The following is a 17,004-nucleotide window of genomic DNA, read 5'->3' as shown; positions in this document are numbered from 1 at the left end:
CGTTCAAGGCGCCAATGCGAGGATATATCGCCCACGCTACGATAAGATCGCTCGATCGCCGAAATGTCAAAAGTATCGTGGGATTATTTAGCATTTTTCGGCGCGTCGGCGAACCTGCCAGATTACAGGGTACCGAAATCGATCGAGTTGGGATCGAAAGCTCTCGCTTTGTCTCTCTCATGAGAAATAAACTATTCTCGACGACGACGAACGCGGGCGTAACCGACGCACGTCGCTCGCACCGTCCGTCATCGGTACTTATTAATATTCATCGATCGGCCGAGCCGATCAATAATTTCGCTCTTAAAGTCGAATAAGAGATCTTCGTGTTTTCGTCGAATATGAATAACACAGGCTACTTGTAAAACGTCCTACGCAATGTCTTTCTAGATATACCAAACATATCCCTTTTTCGATTATTAATCGAGCGCGAGCTAGCGTGTTTCTCGCGAAAGGGTATGAACCGCGTCGAGAAAATGCTAGAGGATCCGGCTGAAGAAAAGAAAAGGAGGTGTTCTCACAATAGCCGTGCTTTGCCGCTCATTAGAGGCTGGGTCAGGGGTCAGGGGATACCGGCGCTTTGTGTTTTGGCTCGTATGTACGTACGTACAATGTCCACGCACGAGCCTCGCTGTTTCTTACCGTTTCTCCCTGCACTGTTACACGGCACCGCGCGAGCTCGTCCTCTTTGTCCGAAAGTCAATAGCGTTAATGAATGAACCCTGCGTGATATATAATGCCCGTCCGACTTTTCTCTCTCTTTCTCTCCCTCTCCCCCCCCCCCCCCTCTCTCTCTCTCTCTCTTTCTTATGTTTTTAATCGATCCTTTTCTGCCAATAAAACACCCTACGCGCTTCGACGTTGCATCGTGAAAAATGACTTTCTTAATGAAACACCACGGGCTCGTCCCACAAGTCGATTCGTTACACCACGATACGATTCCATGTAATTATTCAAATTTCTTTCGACGAAGTCGTGATTTCGTTCCTACGATTACTCTCGATGATGTCACCCATCGATTTTGTTCGAATGACGATCACGAGGAAGATCGGACAATTATCCGACCGATTATTCGATTATCTTCCGCTTCATTTTCGAGGTATAGAGGATGAGATTTTTTATTCTGCGGAGGGTTGGGATCGTAAAGTAGGCCGTTCCTTTGTTCTTCTTCGTTCTATACCCGTTTAAGTAGGAAAGTACGATTATAAATCGCGCGAGCTCCGTAAGCTCGTGCGGCGGTGCACACCGATACGCGCGAAACGAGCTTGGACGATCACGAGCGTGCGTTCTCTCGCTGACGGTACGGGCTCCACTTAACCCATAACCCCCAGCTTCGTATATCTTGTCGACAATGCGTACCGATGAATTCAATACTTCTTCCCGCCACACCCTCGGAACTTCCTCAATAAAGTTGGCCCTGAGAAATGCGCCGTTGTTGGGTCGGTAGGACTTGCCGGCAATCGTTTCTCCTCTTTACGAGTATATATACCAACATGCTGGAACTTTAAATATTTGTAGAAAGCGAGAACTTTCGATAGCTTCCGAGTAGGTTTCACGAGTTCGCTTCTCACGAATCGATTCATTTCCTAGATTCTCCGCATTCGATAGATTTTCCAATCGTGTATTCGATTGATCAGTAAACGTCGACGAATTGATATAACGCGAAATTATAAAGAAAAGAACCGACGAGATTCCATATGAAATAATACATATTACGGCTACTACTTGTTGAGCGCGGCAATGATACGCCGAGGACAAGGAGGAGGAGGAGGAGGAGGAGGAGGAGGAGGAGGACGACGACCACGTCGTAACGAACGGTGAAAGTCTTGAACGTTCGGTCCAGGATGATTGATGTCGCGGACGACGTTCGATCCGACGGCGGAACAAACTTCCCTTCACTTCGATGTTCATTCGAATTCCGTGTTTATAGAAGTCGTATTACCGATTCGATTACGGGAACGACTATTTGTTGGCTACTTACAGTCTGAACCTTGATTCCAATTGAATTTTATTCCAAAGACCGTGGATTCTAACTCAATACCGATTACTCGAAAGGTTCTAAACGATCTCTAATCAATTTCATCGTTTGCTCGGTAACGAGTATTTTACCAAGTTACACGACTCGGATGATCTTTAGTGCTACGGTAGTTATGGAGATAGAAATCGTAGAAATAGAAATTGATTATCGAAGCAAAGATACGTATTTAATAGTTTGATCTGTTAATCGGATTGTCACGGTCCATATATTAACGATAAAAGGGCAATTATAAAGTGGTATAAGTCGCGGTGGTTGAGTGTCTTGCACTTGGCGGCGGTTTATAGTTGGGAATGACATCATCGACGATCTTCGACATACACCTAGCGCGTAATCGGTGGGCGAAGGCGTATCAGCTGTGTCGTATCTTATTTCCGTCTTATTCCCTTGTACTACCGCGTGCTCTCTCGAGCGTTCGAAAGATCACGATAGAGAGAGAGAGAGAGAGAGAGAGAAGAGAGAGAGATTGCTCGCGGAGGAAAGAGGACGAGAGGGAAGTGCGTTGGCGTTGGCCTAGAGAGGGAGAGACAGAGAGAGGCGCGCGCGCGCCGCGTGTGTGGGTCGCGTGTCGGTAATGTTAAGTTAGACCTACCTGGGCACATAACTAGCCAACCGTACGACGACAAACACTGACTCGCTTGCTCGCTTGCGATTCGCTACCGTCGCGCGCCTCGTTCCAGAACTTTCCTCTCGAATATTCGGTACACCGACGCAAAGCGCGTTCTCAAAAGGATTTCACGTGGGACGAGAGTAACGAAGGACGAACCGAGTACCTCTCCTTCTCTTTCTCTCTCTCTCTCTCTCTCTCTCTCTGGATTTCTCTAATTAATTTACAGACAAAGCTTACGAACTCTCCCAAGTTCCTCCCTTCGCGACGACCGCGTCGAGTCAGTCGGTAGCACTTACAACGCCTTCCTATCCTCTTCATTTTCTTTCTCTATTTTCGATTACACGTTGCAAATGATAAATGGGCAGGATGCCTGTTCGAAGTAATAAAAGTCGGCTGGTATGGTATGCAGAGAACCGCGAGTATTCCGCTGGCAATTTGCTAGCGGCCTCGGTTTCTCGTCCTTTATCATTGAACTTCCGAAACGCCGTTAATATACGCGATTATTATCCCGTATAACAATGCTACAATCGGAAAGGGTATTATTTCTTTCATTTTTCCTCGCACTCCAGTATCTTCCATTCCAAAGATAATCGTAGTTGAAAACTCTTAGGCTTTTCTCGAGTTTTCCGATATAACTTAGGTACTCGCTATAATGGATTTTTTTTTCTGAGACACCCGTTACCGGCGCGCGTGTCGGGCCATCGCACGACGGACTCTACGGGGGTGGCGCGCATATATGCTGTTGACCCGTCGAGGACCGGTTCGGGTCATTCCTCCCCCCTCCCCCCTACCCCCTTCATCGAGGCCTCTTTTCTCTCTACCTCTTACTCCTCTTCTCTCTACGAGATATAGCCAGGTGTGACGTCACGCGTGGAGGCGTGATAGCTCGTACACGCGTGCGTGCTTGCGTGGGTCGACGCGTGTTCCAGGTGTGTACCTGCGAGCCTCATCAGCCTCTTCTCTCGGATTGTGCGAAATGTCGTGAACGAACTCGCAAGAAAATAAACTCTTTCTCTCTCTCGAAAGGAAACGAAACGAAACGAAACTACGAAAAGAGGATCTATATTTTCGATCGTATGCCTTCAAACGAGTTACGCGACCGCTTTGTTTTTCGGGACGAAACCAATTAAATGCGATAGAATAAAAAGGGGGAGCTGTTAATCCGTTCGAATATGAAATCTCGTGGGACGCAATGGAGGAAGAAGAAAAAGAAGCTGAAGAAGAAGAAGAAGAATAAGTAAAAGACGAAACAATCGTTGTGGCATCTCTCGATGATGGAAATAAATTGCTAATTTTATACGTCTACAGTCCGCGGTCTCGTTTCTCCTCGTCGATGAGGATAAAGAAACGACTAATTAATAATTCCGTCGTATTCCTCGGATTCGTTGTAAAATCGTGCGGAGACTTTTTTCCACGACGCCTCGTTTCCACGAAGTTCTCACTCTTCGGATATTTATTGAGAGAGAAAGAGATCGCGGTGTGTTCCCTTGGTATCTTTTCTATCGACGATAGAAGAAATGTAGGAATGCACGCGCGGTACGATGATCTCTCTTCTCGGAAGCTGCAAAGGGCTAATGAGAGCGCAGCGCGAAACGCACAAGAATCTTTCTCTCTCTCTCTCTCTCTCTCTCTCTCTCTTTCTTTGTCCGCCAACGGGACGATCCTCCGAAATAAGAAAGCAACGCTAATAAAGATCTTGATTATCTCGGAGGATTATTATCAAGACGTCATTTTAATAGCGAGCGATCGCCACTTTCACGTTACTTTTATATCGCTGGTGACGATTGCGAAAGAGTGAACCGGTACGAGGAAGAGGTCCTTGATACATTCGAAGGAGCTCGAAGATTGGACCGCATCGTAACTAACAGTCATGTTAATTACCTCGTAACTTACACCCACGAAATCGCGAGGATTTTTAGCCGAACCCGACGGGTGGTTCTTCGATTAAATCGCCGTACAATCGCGTAGGTATTTTTAGCTATCCCGGAGCAGAGTTTTCGAATTTTTAAGAATTCTAAAGAACGAAGCTTTCGAATGGAAGACAGTACGTATATGCGATCTCTTTAAAGGGAGCTCTCGATGTCCATCGAACTTTGAGGAGGTCGGCTCCTCGTTACGTTTTCCATCTCCGCTTTGTTGAAGAACGATGGATGGTAGTCCGGTAGGAGAGAGGGGATAGATTTTCGAAGAGGAGGAGAAGGAAGAAGACGGACGTCTCAATCGAGTCGCGGAACGTTCACGGTGGTCGACAATGCCGGGGCAATCGCGTATATATCCCTCATGAGTCGGTGTTCACGCCTGCTAATCACCCGGAGTTCAGAGCTCGTACAAGGGTGATTAATGAATCAAGACCGTCCCGGGTACCGCGGGACAAAGTTACGAGCGAACCTACCGCAGCCCTATATCAATCCTGATTTCCTGAGGCTGGTCTCACAAAGGAGCCCTTCTTCTTCTTCTTCCTCCTCCTTCTCCTCCTCCTCTCCTCCTCCTCCTCCTCTCCACCTCCTCTTCCTTCTCCTTCCCTCTTTTTCTTTCTCCTTCACCCCCTTCTCTTGCTCCATCACGGATTCCCCTAGTACAATACAAGGAGGAACGTTCAAGCATGCATCAAGCAGTTCCGGCAATTCGTTTTCTCAACCAAGAATCGAATTATATTCGCGATACATGCGAAAATACAAGGTCGTTTTTTTCTTTTTATCAAATAATTCCCTTGTAGTATTACCTTGTCCCTTGAAAACTACAGTAGATTACAAGGAGTAGAAAAGTCAAAGTTAGATTGGAATTTCGTGGAATTTCCTGAATAATTTATCCTGGAATGTTCGTGGCGAGAAGAGGAGAAGGAAAGAAACGGAGAACGATATCTCAACGTTCTTGGTAGTCAAGTTACGAGTAAATTCGTTCCCTCTCTTTCTCCGATTCGCTTAAACGTGACGAACGTGGCGAGCGCCTAATTTACACAGCTTTTATCCGGCAAGGCACGCGTCACGATGACCTCCGTCGAACACGCGCTCTTACGATCTCCCGTGCACCCGCATAATACGTTCTCCCAGCCTACGTCCTTACATCTTTTTCGAGGTAATTACTCGAATGTTATCGCGATACGGTGAATAACGAGGGGCTTTAATTCTTTTCCCTTATCTCTTTTTTTTCTTTTCTGTCGAAAAACGAATAGAGGAAAAGAAGGGAGCTAATTATGCGCCGTACGAAGGAAGATTTATCGCGTGAGTATGTTTTCCACGTTGCGTGCGGCAGTACACCTACGGTCTACCCCTTTCGTCTTCTTTTTAGCCCTCCTTTTCAGCGAGGCTCCCGCCTCCCTTGGTACGCGTGGGCGTTCCCTGACGACTCAATATTACAACCGCAAAAACACACAAGCTCGTGTATGGGAACGCGATAAGACGACGGCGGTGGTTTCAGCAGCCGTGACTCGTAACATCGAGGGAGACGAGGAAAGAGGAGGAAGAGGGCAACGCGAGAGGTGAGGCTGCGTAAGCAAAGGGAGAAAAGAAGGCCGCGAGGAGAGGAACGAAAGAGAGAGAGAGAGAGAGAGAGAGAGAGAGAGAGAGAGAGAGAGAGAGAGAGAGAGAGAGAGAGAGAGAGAGAGAGAGAGGACGACGAGCCTGCGGAGGCTTTAGTGGGTACCTTAACCTCGGCAAAGTTACGAGGCGGTAAACTCTCGACGTCGAGATTCAGGAATACCGAGGCAAGTCGACAGGATAAACAATCTCTCCCACGCCGCGATCGCCGATCGATGCTAATGAAGGGCCTTCTCGAGAGAGAGACTCTACCATCGAGATTTTCGCCATTTTCTATCGTCCGAAGCGAAGGAACAATTATTACAAATATATCTTTGCATTGTATCTTCGAATCATAAAAGAATCGTACGCTTGCGTAAAGAATTGGCTTCTTTTATTTTTTGACGTTTACGCTCTCTATTGTTCCACGTTTTCGTAGACAAAGTGCAAAGCCGTACAAAGCCGAAGAAAAATAATCGGCTTGAAAAGGAGAGAAGGAGAAAAATGACTTCGACCCGCTGGTGATCTCTCGGTGGTTACGCGACTGGAAATAAATCGCTTCGCGGCAAGGTAGAAAGGTCTGCGCGTGCGAAACGGTGCCGCTGAATGCCCCGAGATGAATATAAAATTACTAATGACATCGATAGCGATGATGCATTCGTTGATGTTGTTGCTTTCGTAGAACTCACGGGAACTTATCGAACGATCGACCCTCCTCCTGAACCTTTCTAAATGCGTTTTTAACGATAACTCTCGAGCTCGTGGAAATTTGATAAATCAATCACGGAATTCTCCGCCGATTATGAGAGAAAGGGTCTCCTAGAGGCTCCCAGGACAAAGGGAGATCATGTTGAATTTAAACGTTCTAGTCTAGATGATACATTGAAGGAGATATGTCTGATAAAGGCGCCAAGTATCCGTTGGACGTTTACTTGTGATAGCCTAGTTAGATATCGTTCGATCTAAAAAGAGAAACCAGAGTGTCAGAGAGAGGGAGGGAGGGAGGGAGGGAGAGAGAAGCTAAAGAAACATACGCGCGAGCATCGCCGTGTTTACTCTCGAACGTCTCTTAGAGACCGATTGAGCTGTCACGTCGTAGATTACATTTGTCATAAGCCATAAGTGTCTTTCGACTTTTAATCTCCGATCACCTGCATTCGAACAGGGAGAAAGAGAGAGAGAGAGAGAGATATCTCGACTGGCGTAGCGTTCTACGTACTAGCTCTCTCTGATAGTCGTTCGATCGTCCAAACGGAATTTAATTAAATCGAGATTTTTTTCCCTCTAAAAGAAAGAACATTCGAGGAGTAAAAAGTCGACATATATATTTATATCGATATATCGGGGAGGGTCGGAAGGAAATTCTTTGGTTAAACTTGGTGACAAGAGAGCCCGTATCTATTCTTAAAATCGATTTTCCGAGAGAGGACGAGGGCAAAGTTCGAATAGCGTTCCATCGTAGATCTCGATCGTTGGATCGCGCTGACCGTCATCGTGAATTGGCAGGACGCCTCGCCGGCGTGTCTTAATCATCCTCTTCGTCCCGTCGGCGCCTCGCGCGCGGCCCTATTGTTCGCGCTTCCGTCAACTGCTGCTAATTGCGAAGTATAATTAATGATCGCGTGTCACGAACTCGATCTCTTCGAGCAAAGTGACTTCAATGAATAATCGATTTCAGTGAGAATGAAATAAGCAATTAAGTCGAACGAATCTCTTTTTCGTCCGAACGAATAGGCAGGAAATTCGAAAAGCCGGCCGGGCAAGAGATATATCTACCTTTCTATTCTTTGTTTCGTTCGTACTGAGGTTTTACACCGACGAGAACGAGGAGCATAGGAATCGAGCGATGCTCGTATAAATCCGCGAAAACGTTCGTCGCCCACGATCGCTTCGTGAGATTACGATAGATCGACCAATGGAGAATCCTTGATCGATCTTCCGCCATCTTGTTGGCATCGCCATTGCCGCCGTCACCGTCACGAAATATGTAGAAAACGATGAGAGAGAGAGAGAGAGAGAGAGAAAAGTATCGATGGGCGTTCCGTTTCCCCGTTGACGCAAACCCCGTTTTTTCGCCCGATCCTTCCTTCCTTCCGCCTACGAAACTTATGATCTCGATCATGATTCGCGATCAACACGGCTCAGAGAGAAAGAGAGAGAGAGAGAGAGAGTCACTCCTCAAATACTTTCGATCATTAAAATATTACCATCTTCACGATACGGGAATGATATCGCTCGTTCGATAATTTCCGCGAGTAGTACGTTTTCAATCTCACCTCCTCGCGGACTTTCTACATCTCGATGAAGTCTCTGAATAAGGAGATCGAAGCAATTCAAAGTTTCAGGATAAACGAAAGATCTAGAAGAACGAGGAGATAAGCGAAAAAGAATAAGAAAGAACGAAGGCGAAGGAGAAGACGAAAAAAAAAGAAAAAAAGATAAAAGCGAGTCTCGTTAGTGGCTCGTTAGCACGACGATAATTCTCTCGAGACAGAGTCGCGACGCTACAAAAGGAGCAGCCTCCGGATAAGAAAATGGATAAACGCCATAGCAAGCGCCGATTTATTTTGAGCTCGTGTTTTTAAAACAATGCTCGATCTGGTTTACATGGGTAGGTTCGATAATTTGCTAAACTACAAGAATTTCAAAGTTGAATGGAAAGCCAGAGAGAGAGGGAGGGAGGGAGGGAGGGAGGGAGAGAGAGAGAGAGAGAGCGAGAGAGAAGGGAGGGGGTGCGAATGAGAGAAGAGAAAATATCGTTTTCACGGCTGGAGCCGTCGAGAGGTGGCAAATTACGTCGGACGATTTCACGGCGGCGATCTCTTAAATGTCGGTCGTCGGCTGACAGCCTAACGATCACGTGGCCGAATTGATGACTACCGTTACCTTAATCACAGATCGGCGATCCTGGCTAACAAGTTAAGGATCCGAGCACGTATAGTTACGCACCACGATATACCTGAACCATCGATCAGATCAGCTTCCTCGCCGTTCATTCTTTTTCAAGCTTCTGAACGCTTTGGATTTTGATCGAGCGTTCGGAGCTTCTGTGAAGGACGTCGAGACTTCTTCAAAGAATCCTTAAGGGTGTACTTTTCTTTGTCCAATTAAAAAAAAAATCGATATTTTCTTTTCTTCTTCCTTTCTTTGTTTCCTCTTTTTTTCTTTTCCTTTCTTTTTTCTTTTTTTTTTTTTCAAAATACTTCGTACTAAGAAGTAAATTCTCGTACATTTGAAAATTCACTTTTGAACGCAGATAATGCAAGTAGCCGTAACGCGCGTCGTCCATATAATCGCGTATTACGCTTTCTCGATCGCGTTTGTCCAACGTGATCGGCGCAAACGAGGAGATGTTCCTGTCGACTCGAAAGGCTTATCTCCGATCGCTGCCGAGCGAGCGAGCGAGCATACCTACCATCCTTCCGTCTCTTTTCTTCTCTTTCACCGGCTGGGAAGAAGTTTTCGATCGCAAACAGGTTCATACGCGGTAACTCACCGGCCGGATATCTCCGTAAGTATAAAGAAGATACTTTCGCTACCGATGTACTCGTGCTTTAATGTTTCTCACCGTATCTACACCAAAAGTATAGGAAAAAGGGGAAACAAAGAGAGAAGTAAAAGGAAAAAGCCGATCGACGTAAGTAAAACCTTTCATCAGGCAGGCGAAATCAAAGCGCTGGACAATATCTCTTCGGTCGAGGTACTCGGGATTGCGTAACGAGGAGGACAACGAGCAGGACGACGGACCGCCAACGTCCAAAGACTACGAAAACATTGACGCGTGGTAATCCATCAATCGAATGCCGGTCAAACGTATCGGTCAGAAGACGAACGAGTACTATCGATCGTATCGCACCCTCGTTCTCTACTCTAGAGGAAGCTCTCGTTGAAAGCATCGAGAGATTCCTGTCTTTTATTCTCGCCGGCCCTACCACACCGAACGAACCCTACTCTATCGTCTTTTCTTATCCACACGTCCGAAGAATAACTCATCGAGATATTCACGCGTTTTCGATTTTCCCACGAACCTTTTTCCCCCCCCTCCCCTCCCCCCTTTGTTTCTTCTTTATTTCGACGTGCCCATGCAAAAGGACAAAACGTAGATATAGGTATGTAAATAAAAAAGAGATTATTTGTCGCCAGAACATTCGTGGGATCGATAAATGAGAAGGGGAAGAGACTCGAAGCGAGCGTCTTTCTTCGGAAATGCTTTTTTCTTTTTTTTGTCCTCTCGCTAGAGCGGACTCCGAATGCCGAGAGGGGCCACCGCGAAAGCTCTGGAACGCGAGAGAAAACTATCCGTTCGAGGGCAGAGAATATGAAGTCATGGATTATTCCGTCGGTCGGCTACTTTTTCGTCCCATCGATCCCTCTTTTGCTGCGCGTGTATGTGTGCGAAACAGATAGATAGAGAGGGAGAGGGAGGGAGGGAGGGAGGGAGGGAGAGAGGAAACGTGATCGAAGGTTTCGTCGGACTACTGCGGCAGGAACCATCGATATTAACCCATTAACGTTTATAAATCGTCGCCGATCGGGGCGTGAGCGGCGTGCAGAGCGCGTTTCGCGTCTTGCATTTCCAATGCCAAATATCACGTGGTTCGGAAAAAAAGAGAGAGGAGAGACAGAAGAAGGTCGAGGAGGGAAAGAAAGAGAAAGAGAGAGACAGTGTCACGTATGACTCGAACGCTGCGGAAATGCCTGCTCGTGACACGTCGAATCACGTGCCACGATACCGTGCCTCGGGACGATGACGATTATTTCCCTTTCGCCTTCTTATTATACTTAGGCGCGACGCCTCCGATAGATTTTTCAAATTACAAGCTACCGCTCGACGACGAAAAATCGCGCACACGATTACTGTTATTTGCGAGCGATCCACCTGTCTGTACAGTGCCTGTACAGGAACGCACGCCTGGCTCTCGTGCTTCGGGATTTTCCTTTTCTCCGTTGGAGAGCGTGTTGACGCTCGAAGAAAGACAAACTTCTTCCGTGCTAGCGTGGCTCGAAAGTGCCAAAGAAATCGATTGATTCTTCAGGATATATACGTGTACATGTATATGTACGTACCAGAAACAATTATCGCTAATGTGTGTATATATAAAATTGGCGATCAGTCGCGGTAATTGATGCGTTGCACGATAATATACATCCAACCTTTTCGGACGAAATGAATTATCACTGACAATTATTATCGAGCGAAATATACGATGGAAAGGGTCAGCCGGGTGAGCCTCGTGACAGCCGACAATTATTTCTAATGCGAGAGAGTTTCTCTCTCTCTCTCTCTCTCTTCCTAAGCACCGTCGCAGACTAAAGGAAGATGCGACGCTAACGAAAAGAGAGAAAGAACATAATTATCGTTCCACTAGACGAGTTTTCAATTGGGAATTGTTTGCCGAAAGGCGTACCACCGTGAGTTCCTTCGAATCGACAAAAAGATTCACTTCGACGTAATAATAATAGATGAGAGATTCGAGGGTAAAGAAGGCTTTCCGAACGTGCGACAACGAAGATGCGTGATTAATTATTACGGGGATCCGCATAGATTAATTAGTGGATCCGACGAACGACAGGTGGAGTCGATCGCCAAGTCCGGACACACTTCTTGGTTATAGGGATACGAGAGAAGACGTTATTAATCGTTCGCGGACAGGTACTAATCGCGTTTTCGTTCGCTCTGAAAACGATCCCTCTGTGATAGAGATCCTTCGCTTGGAGTTTCGCAAATTTTGATCCATGCATCGTATGGACGAGTAGTATAGATGATAGTCTTCGTAAATTAGCCCTATATCAGCTACTACGAGGAAAAGAAAAAAAAAAGGAAAAAAAAAAAAAGAAAAAAAATAAATAAGAGAAATATTGACAAAATCAAGAGGAAACTTGTAGAAAACGTACTTGTGTACGTTTTCGAGGGGCGTTCTCGATAACGCCAACGAACGAAATTACTAAGTAACGAACGAGTACAAAATGCGTACGTAATCGTCGAAAGGCGACGCTTTCGTGCGTATATACTCGTATATCTCCCGTTCTCTGATGTTACCGATCTTCTTCTCCTCCTATAACGAGTAAAGGCCGTGCCGCTTGTAACACCGCTCTTAAAGATAATGAGCGTTGTGATTGATCGTAAAGGTAATTACCATCGAAGCTCGGACCGGCTCGCGCTCTCCAAGTGCTTCCATTCGAAGGCCACGACGGAAGGGAAAAGGAGCCACCAATCCGTAAGATGCCGGTCTTACGGATTTTTGAAAGCGCGCCGACTCTTTCCATATCATTTTTGACGATAAAAACGAACGGTCCTGCCTTTTCTCGCGGTTAATCGACACCAGCTTTTATCGCAATGATCTTTCGTTGTCAAAGCTTTTGCTCTTGTTGTCGCGTATCTCGGATACGCTAAAAGAATGTTAAGGGACACCATAGGTTGTTGACTCGATTAAATTTATTCATCTTTTTATCGTGATCGTTTCGACGCTTCTCCGGTTAAAATTAATCCGCTAAATATCGTTTTCGATCGTTATTATTTTAATTGCAATGTACAATTTTTTAATTGCACGTTGACGAGGAGAAAATGCGAAATAAAGAAAGTATAAGTTTTCGTGAGCACGAACTAAAATAGAGTATCTTCTTTTAATGCGTACCTTACAATCCTCGAGAGCGCAGCGTTCCAGTTTCCACTCGGTAACATCGTCCAGAAGCGATTACGCGTCGTAAGTGGCGATAATGGGCGAGAGCCGGTAGAAGCAGGAAGGGTAACATGACGATAATCGTTTCGATGGCTATCCGGAGGATTATTAGACGCCGCTGGAAAAAAAGGGCGGCTTCTTTTTGAGGATTCCGAGCACTCCGCTCGGGATAGATTATTAAATACGAGTGCAAGAAGAATGGCGCGAGATAGCTCCGCGGTATCTGGAGCAGGGATCGCAAGATCGATGAGATCTAGAGAGAGAGAGAGAGAGAGAGAGAGAGAGAGAGAGAGAGAGAGCAGAGGTCTAATCCGAATTAATTTTCATCGTCGTCTCGGACTCGTACGTCGCTAATTCACTTTTTCAGCGCACGGCCAGACACAAACGAACCGTTAGAAAAACGTCTATAGTCCCGGAGGCCGTTTCGTTCGCATTGGCTCGATCTGCTATGGCTACGAGAGCGACGATCCTTTGAAAATAAAACGGCTATTAAATCGAAACGAAGTGCGACCGATCGATGACTTTTACGATAAAATATTGGCCGACAATAGGCATCTACGAACCGGTAGCGCGCTGAGAGAAAGAAGGAAGGGCGAAGAAAGATAGAGAGTCGAGGGCAACGAGTCGCCAACTATAACGTAGGTGATCTCAGAAGAATTCATGGCTGCTTGATTACGAGTAATAAAGCAAGCGTTAGGAAGAGATTTACGAGAGTCTTTGGACACCTATAGTTCCTGATCCGGCAGCCAGCATAGGGCCCTCCTCGTCTTCGCCGTACGAAGGGTCTGCGTTTATCGACGAGCTCGAATCGATCGCAAACGCGAACAAGAATTCGTTTTAACGAGAAAACTCGATGATTTCTTGGAAAGCCGTGCCATCCGTTAGCGAGGCGTGAGTTATAATAAATCGAAGCCGTGCAAACGCATTCGCGTGACAAATACTATTAGAACACGAAAAGAGTTCTCGCGTGGAATATCGAGAGGATCGTTTCAGTGATTATTCTTCGAAGGTACCTAGAGCTCCGTTGCGATACTCACGACACACCATATCTTACGGAATTCTCTCTTTCTATCTCTCTACGGCTTCTTAGTAATGAGAAGATCAATAAATTATTTCAAGAGGAGAGAGCAAGCTGCTAAATTTCGGCGATTATCGATGGCGAAATACGAATATTTTAATTAACGAGGAAATTTTCGTAACGAGTTCCGTTGTCCCGCGTGGCAAGGAGATAAAATTTCTGACCCGTTCGTACACGTCGCGTTAACGTTACGATGGAAATCAGGATAATATAGTACAAGAGTATATACTCCGAACGCTTCATGAAATATGGCTCATATTTTAAGCAAAAAGATAGCAATTTCGAAGCGATATCGTTCGGTAGCACGAAGGGCCACTTCGATCCTTCTCTGGGCACAAAACGAGTTCGAGTCCTTGGGTGGTCTTTGCGAGAGCAAGGTCGAGGGCGAGTTTCTCTCTCTCTCTCTCTCTCTCTCTCTCTCTCTCTTACTTCAGAGAACAAAGAGGGTTAGTAGAGGCCTTATCTCATTATCGACTGTTATATATTATTTCTTCTCCGTAAAGACTCTCTGGCGCTTTATTCGTCTTAACGTAAGAGTTCCTTATCTTTTTAATATACGATAACGTTGCGATGATTGATCGAAGATTTGAAGAATAGATCATAAGTTTGTAAGAAGAACGTGTCAAGCGTGCCATCGAAGATAAGCCCGAAGCAAAATTATTCCGTACAACGTGGCAGGTAGATTTCAGCAAACTCGAAGAGGTTGAAACGTCCTCTGGCACTCTCTCGTTGACCAGGAGAGTGCCGCTTGTGTTGCGCAACACTGGCGCCAGGCCGTAATGCCGCGGGGCTCCAGGGCCCCAGGAATGACTCACCGAGAGACGAACGACGCGCAGAGTCGAGAGAAATGCCCGGCCACCCTACGTCTTCCCTCTCCCCTCGATTCGCGCTCTCTCTCTCTCTCTCGACGTCGTCACTTCTTTTCGAGAAAACGACATCGTACGACCTATTTTTTCCATTTCTTTTCTTTCGTCCCTCGCTCCTATCACAAGCTTACTCTGTTCATTTCGAAAAATTTTCAAGACACTTTGTGCGCGCACCAACTTCGGGGAAAGTTCGAGATTCGACCTTCGAAGATTCTTGACCTGAGACATTCGTGTCCGATGAAGATTTTTCACTGGCGATTTCGTGCGTTACGTCATTCTGACTGGTCACGCTCTGTTCTAACATTAGAGAATCATTTTTCGTTTTCTCTCCTTTTGTGATTTAGTCGAGAATTCATAAATCGAAAAAAGGTGTATCGAGTAACGCCGGTGAACGTGGTAATATTAATCATTCGATTTTTTCTCACAAAAGGGCATATCATTACGGCGAAGAGGAGAGCTCGTTCGTCCAAGTTTCTCTCTCGGTCGGACACGCACGTCGACAATAGCGTACCATCCGTTACTATCAATCATCCTCCGCGGCAGAAATACCATTGTCGTGCATGACTAATTGCCAGTGTGACCGAGGACCACGCTTGCCAATTATAATTAAACGTAGCCTCGAGAACGAGAGAATGAGAGGGAGAGAAGAGAGAGAGAGAGAGAGAGAGAGAGAGAGAGAGAGAGAGAGAGAGAGAGAGAGAAAGAAAGAAAATACACGGAGGATTCTCTCGATACTTACTCGTCGAATCTTACCGAGACGCGTGGTAAGGCTGAAATTTACAAGAGTAGGAATAAATCTCAACGCTCTTAAAATCTATTAAGGACTTGAAGATTTTACGCAGCTGCCATAGATTTCTCTTTGAGAAAGAGAGCTTGCACGTAGAAAAGTACGATGGATGGATGTTACGTGACAAGCAGGAGGAAGCTAGGAACGTCCGATGTAACGTCCCAGGTGGGTATGTCATTACACAGATAGAGAGTGAGAGAGAGAGAAAGGGGGGAGGAGAGATAGAACAAAATGATGATAAGAAAAATAATGGCAACGAATATACCCGCGATCCTTTGCAGAATCTCATTGCGATCGACGTTGTCAATCGATAATAACGACACAGTAGTCTCACAAAATACGTTTTTAATCGTTCCAAATGAATCTTTATTTGAGATTTATCATCGAGTTCAATTCGAATGCGACTTAATGGATGATCCAGGAGTTGGAAAGTAACGTAGAGCGTTTAAGAAACTCGCGCAAAGCGCGAACGTGAAAAATTCCAAAAATCGTTCGCGTCGCTGCGCAGATCGAATCGAAGAAGCCCGTGTTGTCGGCGTACGTGCCAAACAAAAACCAACAAACGAGTTAGCCCGGGTCTCTCGCGACCTCCCGTACTTCCTCGAGCATCTCTTCCTCTTTCTCTTTCAGCGGTTCGGGGCGAGTTTTCGATGGGTAAGAGAGAAAGACGAAATCGACGACGACGACGACGACGACGACGACGACGACGAAGAAGATGCGAAGAGGCTATTCGTAAGCGATTCTCGTACGTACCGTTCATCGCCGGCGGCCAGATCGTCCCGAAAATACGTTCTCCACCGACACGATCGATATATAAACTCGTTCCATCCGACCTTCTGCCAGCGAGTCTTCCGGGCTTCCACGCAAAGAGAAAGAGAGAGAGAGAGAGAGAGGGAGAGAGGGAGGGGGGTCGGGGGAGGGAAAGGAAAGAGAAAGAAAGATCCGATAAGGATCTGCCCGGTGGCCAATGTCCGCGGAATGTGGCAGTCCTCAACAACGATCGTACGTCACGCGCATCCCGCGACAAAACAAAACCGCATTGATATTCCGGCTTCTTTGCTCCTTTTCTCTCTCTTTCTCCCTCTGGCTTTCTCGCTCTCTTTGCCAGAGACACCATACCGTCGGTAGTTCCCCGAAGGAGGTCGACGCGATAGAAATTAATTGCAAGCGTGAGCGTAATACCTTCAGTGGGACAGGCCGTTATGACTCTGCGTGATGGGACGTCCAGAGAACACTGTTGGATGTCAAACGTTTATCGAGGATAGCTACGTTTTTGTGCGCTCGACCGTAGAACGTCAACGTGCGTACGCGTTTTCGCGACGGTAAAAGGTCGATCGCGCGTAAACCTTAAGAAAAAGAAACATATATAATAAATCAGAGTTTATGAGAGGGTTGCACAGGAAAGATCCGCGTTGAAGAATCCGGTATGAGGG

General features: G+C 46.2%; 1 protein-coding gene across 9 annotated transcripts in view; it reads right to left on the bottom strand.

Moving 5' to 3' along the window:
• LOC118447451 (uncharacterized) overlaps nucleotides 1-17,004 on the bottom strand; it is a 186,336-nt gene that overhangs the window by 53,215 nt on the left and 116,117 nt on the right. The window contains exon 2 of one of the 9 annotated variants that reach the window (XM_035879396.2): nucleotides 12,796-12,958. The exons of 7 other annotated variants lie outside the window; for them this stretch is intronic. The gene's annotated coding sequence lies outside the window, so the exon portion shown is untranslated. Of the gene's footprint in view, nucleotides 1-5,037; nucleotides 5,054-12,795; nucleotides 12,959-17,004 lie in introns of those variants that run through there. One more of the 9 variants, XM_035879401.2, reaches the window with a different exon arrangement.

The sequence above is a fragment of the Vespa mandarinia genome, chromosome 1 (genome assembly GCF_050613455.1).
Source record: "Vespa mandarinia isolate Hongniang chromosome 1, ASM5061345v1, whole genome shotgun sequence".
NCBI classification, from domain to species: domain Eukaryota; kingdom Metazoa; phylum Arthropoda; class Insecta; order Hymenoptera; family Vespidae; genus Vespa; species Vespa mandarinia.
The sequence above is the reverse complement of the archived record's forward strand: the minus strand, read 5'-3'. Positions and strand labels throughout refer to the sequence as shown.